Source organism: Macrotis lagotis, chromosome 4 (genome assembly GCF_037893015.1).
Source record: "Macrotis lagotis isolate mMagLag1 chromosome 4, bilby.v1.9.chrom.fasta, whole genome shotgun sequence".
Lineage (NCBI taxonomy): Eukaryota > Metazoa > Chordata > Mammalia > Peramelemorphia > Peramelidae > Macrotis > Macrotis lagotis.
The window spans coordinates 200,180,372-200,191,776 of NC_133661.1; the positions used below are offsets into that span (position 1 = coordinate 200,180,372).

Sequence of the window (11,405 nt, forward strand, 5' to 3'; positions counted from 1 at the left end):
TGCCTCAGAAGTTTTAATTTACTTTATAAGGTATGAAAATCTATGCCACATCTGTGAATTAGTACTTTGAACATTACAATTTATGCATCTATAAATTAAAAGTAAACATGGAAAACATTGGTCTTGAAATCAACAGTCCTTGATTGAATACTGGCTGTGACATACAAGGCACTTATTCTATCTGTCTTCTCACCTATAAAATGGGAGTAATAACACCAATGCTGCCACTTCACGGAATTGTGAGGAAGTGCTTTGTAAAAGTTAAAAGACTAGGGGCAGCTAGATGGCACAGTGGATAGAGCACCGGCCCTGGAGTGAGGAGGACCTGAGTTCAAATGTGACCTCAGAGGCTTAACAATTACCAAGCTGTGTGATCATGGACAAGACACTTAACCCCATTGCCTCACCAAAAAGAGAGAGAGAGGGAGAATTCAAATTGTCATAAAAATGGACTGCTATTATCCTATCCCAAGCTCAAAGCTTTTCTGGCAATATCTTTTTAGATTTTTCAAGGCAGTGGGGTTAAGTGGCTTGCCCAAGGCCACACAGCTAGGTAATTACTAAGTGTCTGAGGTCGGATTTGAACCCAGGTACTCCTGACTCCAAGGCTGGTGCTACATCCACTACGCCACCCAGCTGCCCCCTGGCAATATCTTAATAAGAATCTGTCACTGCTTTAGATATTAGGAAATGCCTGTCCTACCATAGTGAAGTATAGATAACATTTTGCTTAAAGCACAGGTACTTAAATTTAACCAAAAATGTATGGTAATATTCCCAAAATGTCCCCCTCTGGTTATCTCAATATTGATTTCAATTTTCATTGGTATAAAATCCATCTTGGGGCCTATAGTTTAAGGATATGTTATAAATAGCTGATTTAAAGCAAAAATGCAGAAATGTTTCATTTTTCTGTGGGCAGGTGAGAAGGTGGGTGGCCTTTGAATAGAAATTTTTACTGAGAAAGGGATAAGGATAATTTTAGCTCATAGGCCATTTTGTTTGTAGTTAGGACAGGTATAGGAAGGGCCCAATGGGTTTTTCCCCTTTTTATTCCCAGTACCTTCCTCGAAATGAGTACTTAATTTGTTGAATTGAAGAGCTACCACCCCTTTGCCTCCCCTGCCTATGCTGCCCCCAACCTATCAAGGCTGCTTGACAGCTCACACAACTTGAATGAGATAGAAATCACTAACTAGAGTCCAGCCAATGGAGGACCACCAGAGCCAACCATCTGCTCAGCTCTGTATCCCACAGACTCCAACCTCCCCCTCCACTGCCAACTAACATTTCCTGGGACTTGTTATCTACCACTGCCCCTCTGAACTTCTCAACCTTGATACCTACCTGCAGCTGGACTTTCTTTTAATGTGTTGTCTACCCCAATTAGGGATGTGAGCCCATGAGCATAGGAACTGTCTTGTTTTTTCTATATGTATCCCTAATGTTTAGCAGAATATTTGGAATATAATTTTTTCATTTATTGCATTGGGATACTAAGTTTTGGCCAATCAAAGGCAGCATGGAGGCATAATCTATCGGAGGCAAAGAGGGGAGGGCAGGTTTTACAGTTTTTGCCAACTTTGCAGTTTTTCCAGGGGCCTGACAAAATCTTATATACCACCATGATTGTTTAGAACGAAAACTGACTTATGTAGATATTAGAAAACTCAGAGTTTTTATATCTGAACTAGAAGTAATTGAACAATGTGTACATGATTTTTAAATTTTTTCCCAAGTGGATGAAAAAGACAGTTTTCAGTATTCATTTTTTTGTAAGATTTTTGAATTTCACATTTTTCTCCCTACCTTTCTTCCCTCTTCCTCCCCTTGGAAGCTGTATATATGTTTATAGAGATAGATTAGGTACCAAAATGATGGATTGATCTTGAAGGTGTTAGGAAAAGTACAAATGTATATGTACAACTTTTACCAGACTGGGGGAAGAAAGGAGGGAAAATGGTAGAAAAATGTGTAAGTTACAAATTTGCAAATGGAAGAATGATGAAAAACAACCATAGCATATTATTGGGGAAAAAAAAGAAAAATTTCAAGTTCTAGTCCAAATGCATATATTTTCTCATATGTGCTTTTTCTTTCCTGATAAAATTTACATTTGTTTTTATTTCAATAGTCTTTACTTTTTTTGCAAAGCAATGGGGTTAAGTGACTTGCCCAAGGTCACACAGCTAAGTAATTACTAAGTGTCTGCAGTTGTATTTGAACTCGGGTCCTCCTGACTCCAGGACTGGTGCTTTATCCACTGTGCCAACCTAGCTGCCCCTTCAGTGTTCTTTAAAGAAGTCAGGTTTTTTTCCTTCCTCGTATTTTAAGATCAACTGGTGTCATGGAATTTACAAACAGAAGACCTGGGTTTAAGTCCTAACTCTGCCACTTAGTAATTGTCTACCAATGAGCTTTAACCCCTTAACCTCTCTGGATCTCAGTTTCCTCATCTGTAAATTGAAGGAATTGGATTAAGTGATTTCTGAGACTTTTTCTAGCTCTAAATCCTATGATCTTGTGAACTCCTTTGACATGTAAAGTTATTGCTCTACTGTTGTTAAAAGCAGATATAATTACCTCCTTAGATAAGTTTAGTTGCCATCTGTTGAATTTTTTTAAAAATACATTTTTATTCTTAACTTAAATACCCCCCAAAAAAAGATCATTTCTTGAATTCACAGAAGAACACAAAAAAGGTTCTGATTGAAATAGTGGATTTCCATATGTCTTGTTCTTTTTTTGTTGTTAAGCATATAATAAATTCTACTCATTACTTTAAAAACTATTCTACCTTAGATGCACAATGAGAGTAAGATTTTTGGTCATGACCAATATGGAAGTTTGTTTTGCTTTACTACATATTAGAAGAGTTTTACTTGGTTTTGCTTTTTCATTTGGAAAAAGGAAAGTGGGAAGAAAAGAAAATAAATATTTGTCTAAATATACACATATAATAAATCACAATAAAAAGTTACTGATTGCACCTTCCTTCTGAACCTCTATCTGTTCTTTTCCTTAAAAGTTTAAAAAAAATTTAGATATTTGGGGTGAGGCAACTGGGGTTAAGTGATTTACCCAGAATCTCATAGAGTAAGTGTTTGAAGTAAATTTAAACTCAGATTCTCCTGACTCCTGGACTGGTGCTATATCTACCATACCATCTAGCTGCTCCCCCTCCCCCACAATTTCTGTGGCACTTGTCTGTCTCTTTTTTTTTTACCATCATCACTATCGCTAACCCTCAACCCAATTAAAAGTCAAGGGAAAAGCAAAATGAATTCATACAATAGCCATGTCCAAAAATGGTTATCAATTTCATCCATCCCCATTCCAACATAGGATGAATTCCAGTCTTCATCATAGGTCCTCTGAAGACTTGGAGGTCATGGCATTGCAAAGCATTCTCAAGTTGCCTTTCTTTAAAATGTTTCTGTCCTTGTGTAAATTGTTCTTCTAATTCTACTTATTTCATTCTACATCATTTTATAACTATCCACAAATTGTTGCAATTGTCTTGCTTGGCATTGGTTTTGGTATAATATTCCTTTGCATTCATAGACCAGGAGACAGCTAGGGGTACAGTGGGTAGAACACTGGACTAGGAGTCAGGAAGATTTAAGTTCAAATCCAGCCTCAGACATCACCCTCTGCCTCAATTTCTTCAGTAATACCTACTTCACAAGTCATGAGGATCAAAGGAGATAATGTTTATAAAGTGCTTAGTATAGTACCTAGCATTTAGTTGGTACTTAATGTTTGTTTCCTTCCTACATTTGTTGAACCATTCCCCAATGTTTTAAAATACAATTTTAAGAACTACACCTACACACACACAAACATATTCCATTCCCCACTTTAAATTACAGTCCATCTTTTTTTTGTTCTTCAGTCTTCATAATTGTGAAGTTTGTTTTATTTGTAACTATGTCATTCCTCTTAATCTTAATCTTCTCTCTTAGAGGCAGCCAGGAACCTCCTGGGCCTGGAGTCAGGAGACTTGAGTTCAAATCTAACTTCAGATACTTCTGAGGAAGTCACCTAATCTCTGCCTCAGTTAACTCAACTGCAAATTGAGGATAATAGCATAATAGCATCTACCCTTTTCTCTTACTCCTTCCTGCATATTTGTATCTCCTCATATTCAACATTTATGAAAAATAACTAAATCCTTTCCCCTTCTTTCTATTCTGCTGTATTCCTCCTTTTATTATCCTTTTTTAACCTCAGAATTGAACCAATACCCTAAGACCACTATTTTTCTTAATTCTTTCCCCTTATCCTTTGAAGATAGATTCTGAAGAATTTTATTTCTTTTCCCTTTAGTAGAACGTTAGCACTACATCTTCATAGAACTCCTAGTTGTTCAAATAAATTTATCCTGCTAGATTTTTCTTATGTTTGCATTTCAGTTTTATTTTTTTCCAATCTCTTGTTTCATTACAGGTGTTCATCTGCACTACATAAATAAGTTTTTAGGTTGATCCATGTCTTCCTTGGGTTACTCCTCTCTTAATTTCTGATCTTAGGCTTTGTGCCAAGACCAGGTTTCATTTTGGGGTTCAGTTATTAAATCTTACTTGGTCTCCCCCTGGGTCATTGCCTTCAAATTCCTGGTTAGACCTCCCTGGATCTTTGAGATTCAGAGCATTACATCTTCTCTAGGTCCTCTTAAGCATCTGAGGATAAACTGATAGGGATCTTAAATATGGGGTCTGGGGACTTAGTCTGGGCACTTCTCTACCCTCTGTCCCAATCACATCCAAGGTCTGTGGTTATTTATATCTGATTTGTCTGTGGTTGCCTTGGGAAGATTACTAACTTAGTTGCTTATCCTGGTATTGGCTTTGCTTGTGGCTCTCTTTTCATATCTGGTAAGTTGTTCAGGGTTTATTACTTGCCAAGATGCTGCTAATCACATCTGTTCTTCCTTTGGGGGAATTTAATTCATGAAACAATGTAGAAAAAAAATATCTTGAAGAAATGACTTGATTTTGGATCTTTGACTTTGGCTCACCATCCTTCTCTTAGTGGTGGAATAAGAACCCTTAAAATACACATATCTTAGTAGGAGTGATCTCTTTGGCCAAGTTTAAGTGCCAAAAGGATATGGATGTTTTGCCTGAATTAAATTGCTTTAAATCTTATTTTCCAGTGTAAACTTTAGTTGATTCTCTCACTGTCTTTGTTGAGTGGGTGATAGAAAAAAGCTAAAAGACATAGGATCATAGATTTAGAAGATGCATCAAACTGTCTCATAAATGAAGAAAATGAAACTGGGAGATTAAGACATTGCCCATGGTCACACAGCAGATTTTATGTTAGTCTTCATGACTAAAATTAGTACTCAACTATGTAAGAATTTACTCATTTCTTTTCTACAATCTTTTTTTTCCCTGATACTTCATTGGTATAGACAATTTGTTTAACTGTAGCAAATCTATATCAGTTCTACAACGTGTATTCTCAGAGTAACCTGGATAATCAAGAGTTTGAATGTTTGAACATGGGTCACATAGCCATTTTGTATTGAAGTGAGACTTGAACACAGGAAAGATTTTCTGGAATCCAAATCTGGTTCTCTATCCTCCATGTCACATTCTTTAATCACAAACATTTTTAAAGTCTTTATTAGAGGTGGATCAGAAAATAGTAATAGATTGCAGTATCAGGGTCCAATTATTGTATATCTTCATGCAAAACATTTTATTGTTTCTACCCACATAACTAGATGCATAACTCCCTTGGGACAAATATGAATCTAAGAAGTGAAGTGGTTTATCTCTTAATTAGGACTACTTTGGACTGTTGCTAAGTTGTTCACCTAAAGAAGGTAAAAAAACTTAACATGAGACTTTCAAATTGTTCCAGGTGAAATGGTCTTTTAAGCTGTCACCTGGATTTAGCAAAGCTAAGAAGAAAGCAATTCTTTCTTATCCTGTTGTGCATAAAAAGGAAGAATTACAGCTTCATTGTAGTAATTCTAATGTAATTAGAGCTTACCTGAGAGTTTTCTGTGGTGAGAAAGTTGTACCAGAAAGACACTTCATCTTAGCAAATTAATGACCAATCTTAATTTTTTAAATTTTTTAAATGACCTTAAATCACAAGGTCAGGTGGCCAAAAGAAGTATTCCTAGAAACAAGTACTTGATTGTTCCATATCATCAAAACATTAGTTTTCTCAATTAATAAATAAACAAAGGACATCAACAGGCAGTTTTTAATAGGATGAAATCCAAGCTTTGAATATCTCTAATAAAAAACTGCTGACTCCCTAATTAGAGAAATGCAGACTAAAACAACCCTGAGGTTCTGCCCCAAGACAAAATTAATAAAAAAAGAAAATAAATGTTAGCAAGGTACATGAAAGCAGGCACATTAATGCTTTGTTGATAGATACAAAGTGGTATAACCAGGAAACTAACATGGAACTATGAACAAAAATTTACTAAACTGTGGATACCCTTTGACTTAGCACTTCTAGATACATATCCCAAAAAGAGCAAAGAAAGAGAAAAAGGATCCATATATATATGAATATAGTAGATTTGTGATGCCAAAAAACTGGAAACTAAGGGGATGCCCATAATTTGGACATTGACTGAACAGGATGTGGCATGTGTAATAGAATCTTATTGTACCAAAAATAAATGACAAAGGGGGGCAGTTGCAGACACCTGGGAAAACAACTGATTCAAAGTAAAATGAGTTAGAGCTAGCTGGAACAAGTTGTTAGAGCAGACCTGAAGTCAAAAAGACCTGGGTTCTAGTCCTGTCTTAGTCACTAGCTGTTGGATCCTGGTCAAGTCACAGCCTCTCTATGCTTCAGTTTCCTAATCTATAAAGTGAGGATATTAATAACTCTAAGCCCACAGAATATTGTGAGGATCAAATGAAAATTAATGTAAAACACTGCCAATTTTTTTTAAAGCAAGCATTTGTTTTAATAAGGCACAAAGACAAAAATAAAAAAAAGCTTTGCCCTTGAGAAACTTACATTCTAAGGGAACAGGGAGGATAAAATCCAGATTCAGGCATTGATACAAAATTAATACTAGGTAATTTTGAAGTTAAGGTACTAGTAATCAAGAAAAGCCTCACATTGAAATGGATGTTTGAACTATAATATTTTGGGGAGTTTTCAGGAGGCAATTGGTGGAGCCAAGACATCAAAGCAGTTTTCCTTGAAATATGTTGTCTTGACTCTTTTTATCTCTCAATCTATTTTCCAGGTTAGTTGTTTTTCTAATAAAATATTTCACATTTTCTATTTTTCCTTCTATTCAATTTGTTTTGTTTCTTGGACTTAAGCTTCCAAACTTGCCTTATTCTAATTCTAAAAAGTTTTTCTTCAGTGAGCTGATACACCTTTTTTCCATTTGACCAATTCTGTTTTTCTTCCTTTTGAGAGAGGCGGGACATTTCAATAATTTTATTGAAAAGTCATTTTCTTAGTACAAGAACATAATGATAGTTTGTTAGGTTACTTCAGTCAATATAAGTTTGCATTGATGAATGAGAAAGGAAATTCTTCAATGAATTAGGTGTTTAGGAGTACCTGAAGAAGTATCTGCAAAATGCTTTACAAAATGAAGCATATAAGACATGAGACATACTATGATTCTTTGGTTTATCTTTAAAAGGAAGTTTTGTTTTGTTTTTCCATAGCATAATGTTAAAGGGAAATTTGAACTAGTTATAGCTGGCTGTGGAAGTTGTTACATATTACACTAATTAACTGTATGCTTGCCCAACCCTTATATGTCAATTTAGATTCATTGACCTACAACTAGCCTTAAGTACTCCTACTACCCCATAATTAGTCAATTAAATTGCTGTCTACTTGAATCTGGATAGACAACTCACTTTAAGTTGAATTGTCAGGAGCATTATGACAACAGCAAATCCCATATTGCTTTTCAATACAAAGCTCTACACTAATGTTCAATTTCATACTAACAGTAATCCTTATTTAAAAGCTCTAGTGTTAATATTAGTATATATTACTTTACAAGGACATAGTTGAGGTTTCAGATTGACAGTCCATGGGAATTGTTTATACAATAGAAATGAATAATTCTGTATAATTCTTTGCATACTATATGATTTGTTTCCTAGAATAATGTTGAAGTTCACTTAAATTTAACTTTAGTCTACAACTTTAATAGAATTTTATAATCAGATATAAGTGAAAAATATTCCAAACAAAAATAAATTTTAAGACAGTGGATTATCTAGTTGTATAAGGCTTTAACAAAGGCTCAAAGTCTAGTAACCCTAAAGTATATCGTTTTTTCTGTTTTGATGTGAAACTTGCATTCCAATTCAAATAATGTCAACTAAAGTCAATCATAATTTGCCATCAATTACCTATGATCAGTATATTGATCCAGATACTACTGGATTGGATCAATATTAAATGACAATTCACAGTATAATCTCCCATCCTTATTCTACATTATAATTTCACATTTGGATTTAGTTTTTACAAATATGCTTCAAACAAGATCATAATTTAATTTAATACATTTCCAACTGCACCACATATAATCGATTTCCAAGTATAACCTGTTTTCCCCTCAAGACTGAAAACATCAATGCTAACCTGGTAGCTTGATCTGGCTTCACAGTTTAAATCTATGCTAGTATTGGAATCCACTGTTATGATGTGAAATAAGCCTTCCAAATAGTTGAATTTCTTCACCATAAGAATCCTATTAAAACCCAGTTTCAAGGATTATTGGAAGATGAGCAATTTTGTAATAACTATGCTTCAACTGTCGTGCAGTACACCTAGACACAATCCACTTCAGCTTCTGAACATTTGATTTAAAACACTTGTTTGATGAGTATTCAGTTAGGCACTTTGCTACAGGTTCCCACCAAAAGGTCAGTTCTCTCTGAAATTTATCTTGGAATGTTTTTGAAGATATCCTACCTCTTCTGTCAGTTTTATAAATTTCTGTGCTTAAATCTCCAGTGCAATTAAAGACAATGCCAATATAGAAGACTTTGTTTTAGAAAACATAATCCTACAATGGCATGCCTTAAGCTGAGCTTCCAATCTTTTCAAAACTCAGGTTCTTTCCCCTTTCAAATGGTATCTTTTCATGAATGAGTGAATAATAGAGCTGTAGAAACTGAAAGGCAGTTAATAGCTTTCCAACTTAGCAACACCTTCCCTAATACAATCTTTTCCATTTTCATCAGGTCAGAAACTGAATTTATATTGGTATATTGGAATCAAATTAGTGGTTAATGGGACATTTTCTTTCTTCCTCTGTCGATTCACTGCCAGATAGAAGCAACATCCCAGATGTTTGGGCTGCACCTTCATTTTGAATAGAAATCTAGCCAATAAATTCACTGAGTTAGGCTAAGGTCTTTCATTTTCAAGGTCCTCAGTTTTGCCATCATCTGAAGGCTATTATCTTGAGCAGAATCAATTGGTCTCAAGCCACAGATTTTTGGCTGATATCAGGACTCCTGTGCCAACAGAACATTCAGCTAGTGCAGCAGTTTCTGAACTTCAGTTGTTACCAGTGTCTCTACCATCTTGAGCTCCTCAAAGTTGTACTTAACTTGGTAGCAAATCTCCACTCCCACGTCTGCCAACCCAATGCACCTCCCACCTTCAGACCTGTCCTCTCCCCACCCTGAAAAATTAGTCCAAACATCCTGAACAATTAAGGGGAAAGGAAAGAGACCTGAGGGAGAGGGTGAAGATGATGTATGTAATTTCTCCCAACTCTGGGGCAGCCAGGTGGCACAGTGGATAGAGCACCGGTCCTTGGGGCCAGGAGTACCTGAGTTCAAAACCGATCTCAGACACTTAATAATTAGCTAGCTGTGTGGCCTTGGGCAAGCCACTTGACCCCATTGCCTTGCAAAAACCTAAAAACAAAAGCAAAAAAAATTTCTCCCAACTCTGATTTTTAAAGTAGTTCTTTCTTATAGTGAACTTTTGTACCTCTTTTTTACTTGCCAATTTTGTTTTAAGGTGTTATTTTCTTCGGTACTTTTGTCTTTTTACTAAGATGTTAATTTTCTTTTTATAATTTTCTTGCATCACCATCGTTTCTTTTTCCCAATTTTTCTTCTATTATTTTTATTTAACTCTTTTAGGAATTCTTGGGTCCAATTAACATTCTTCCTTTGAGGCTTTGCTTATAGTTGTTTTTATAGCTTTGCCTCCTAAGCTTGTCTTGATCTTCACTATTGTAGTAGCTTAGATCAAGTTCTTTTTTTGTGGTTGTTGCTCATTTTTCCCAGTCTATTTCTTGACTTTGAACTTTTAATATGTTAAAGTTGGGCTTTGCTCACCTGGGGATGAGGAGGCACTGTGCAAACTTAAGAATTTTTATGCTGCTGTTTTCAGGGCTAATTCAGGAAGTCTGCAAATTTTCAGTGCTTCCAAGGTAGTGTGATCATGGAAGAGATGTGGTCACTGTTCTCCTAGTTGGGATTCTGGTCTCTACTCAGAATCATAAGTCCTAGTAGTGGTCCTCTCTGCCCTGGAACTGGAACTTGGAACTGTTTATGATTGCCATTCAGTACCAGCTATACTCAGTATCGGCAAAAGATCCTCCCTAATATTTCTTTGCAAATCTTAAAGTGCTTTGTAGTATTATCACTATAATAGCAACATTATAAAGACAACTTTGAAAGTCTTAAGAACTCTCATCAATGCACAGAAAAGTTCATTGATCAAGCATGTTGCCTCCTGACAGAAAGGTATAGGACTCCATGCAGAAGGAAACATGCATTTTTGAACATAGGAAAAAATTTTGTTGAAACAGATTTATCACAAAGATTTTATGATTAATTTTTCAATGGGTGGGATGGGGTGGGGTGGTATAGGAAGTTAAGAGAAAATAAGTGCTTTTTAATTGAAAAAATAATTTCTAAGAAAAAATTAAAAGTTATAAGGAAAAGCCTTAAAAAATAAGAGTAATCTCATCCTTCCAGCTCATCAATTCAATGCTCAACCTAGCATTCAGAGCCCTCCTTAATCTGATTCTTAATTTCCTCCTTTATATACTTTCCATTACAGTCAAATTAGTTTATGAACTATCCTTGTGTATAACCAACATTCTAATACCTCTTTCCTTTCACATAAGTAGTCTCCCACATGTGAAATATTCTCACTTCATATGTCTTCATACTTTTTTCTCCTTTAAAGTACAAGGGACCACCTCCTATAAAAGATTTCCCCTACCCTCCACCCTTCCTTCCTTCCATTTATCTTTCACTCTCTCCCTCATGAAATTACTCCACATATACTTCTGTATAAGGTAAGGATTTTTTTTATCTGTGTGTTCCCATTGCCTAATACAATGCTTCTTATATCCTAAAACAACCTTTTTATTTAACTGTTTCAACATACAGGGACACTTAGTT

The 11,405-nt window shown here is 35.4% G+C and overlaps 1 pseudogene; it reads right to left on the minus strand.

The window, feature by feature from the left end:
• Nucleotides 1–8,717: 8,717 nt before the first annotated feature.
• Nucleotides 8,718–10,087, minus strand: LOC141520267 (cyclin-G1-like; annotated as a pseudogene).
• Nucleotides 10,088–11,405: the final 1,318 nt, after the last annotated feature.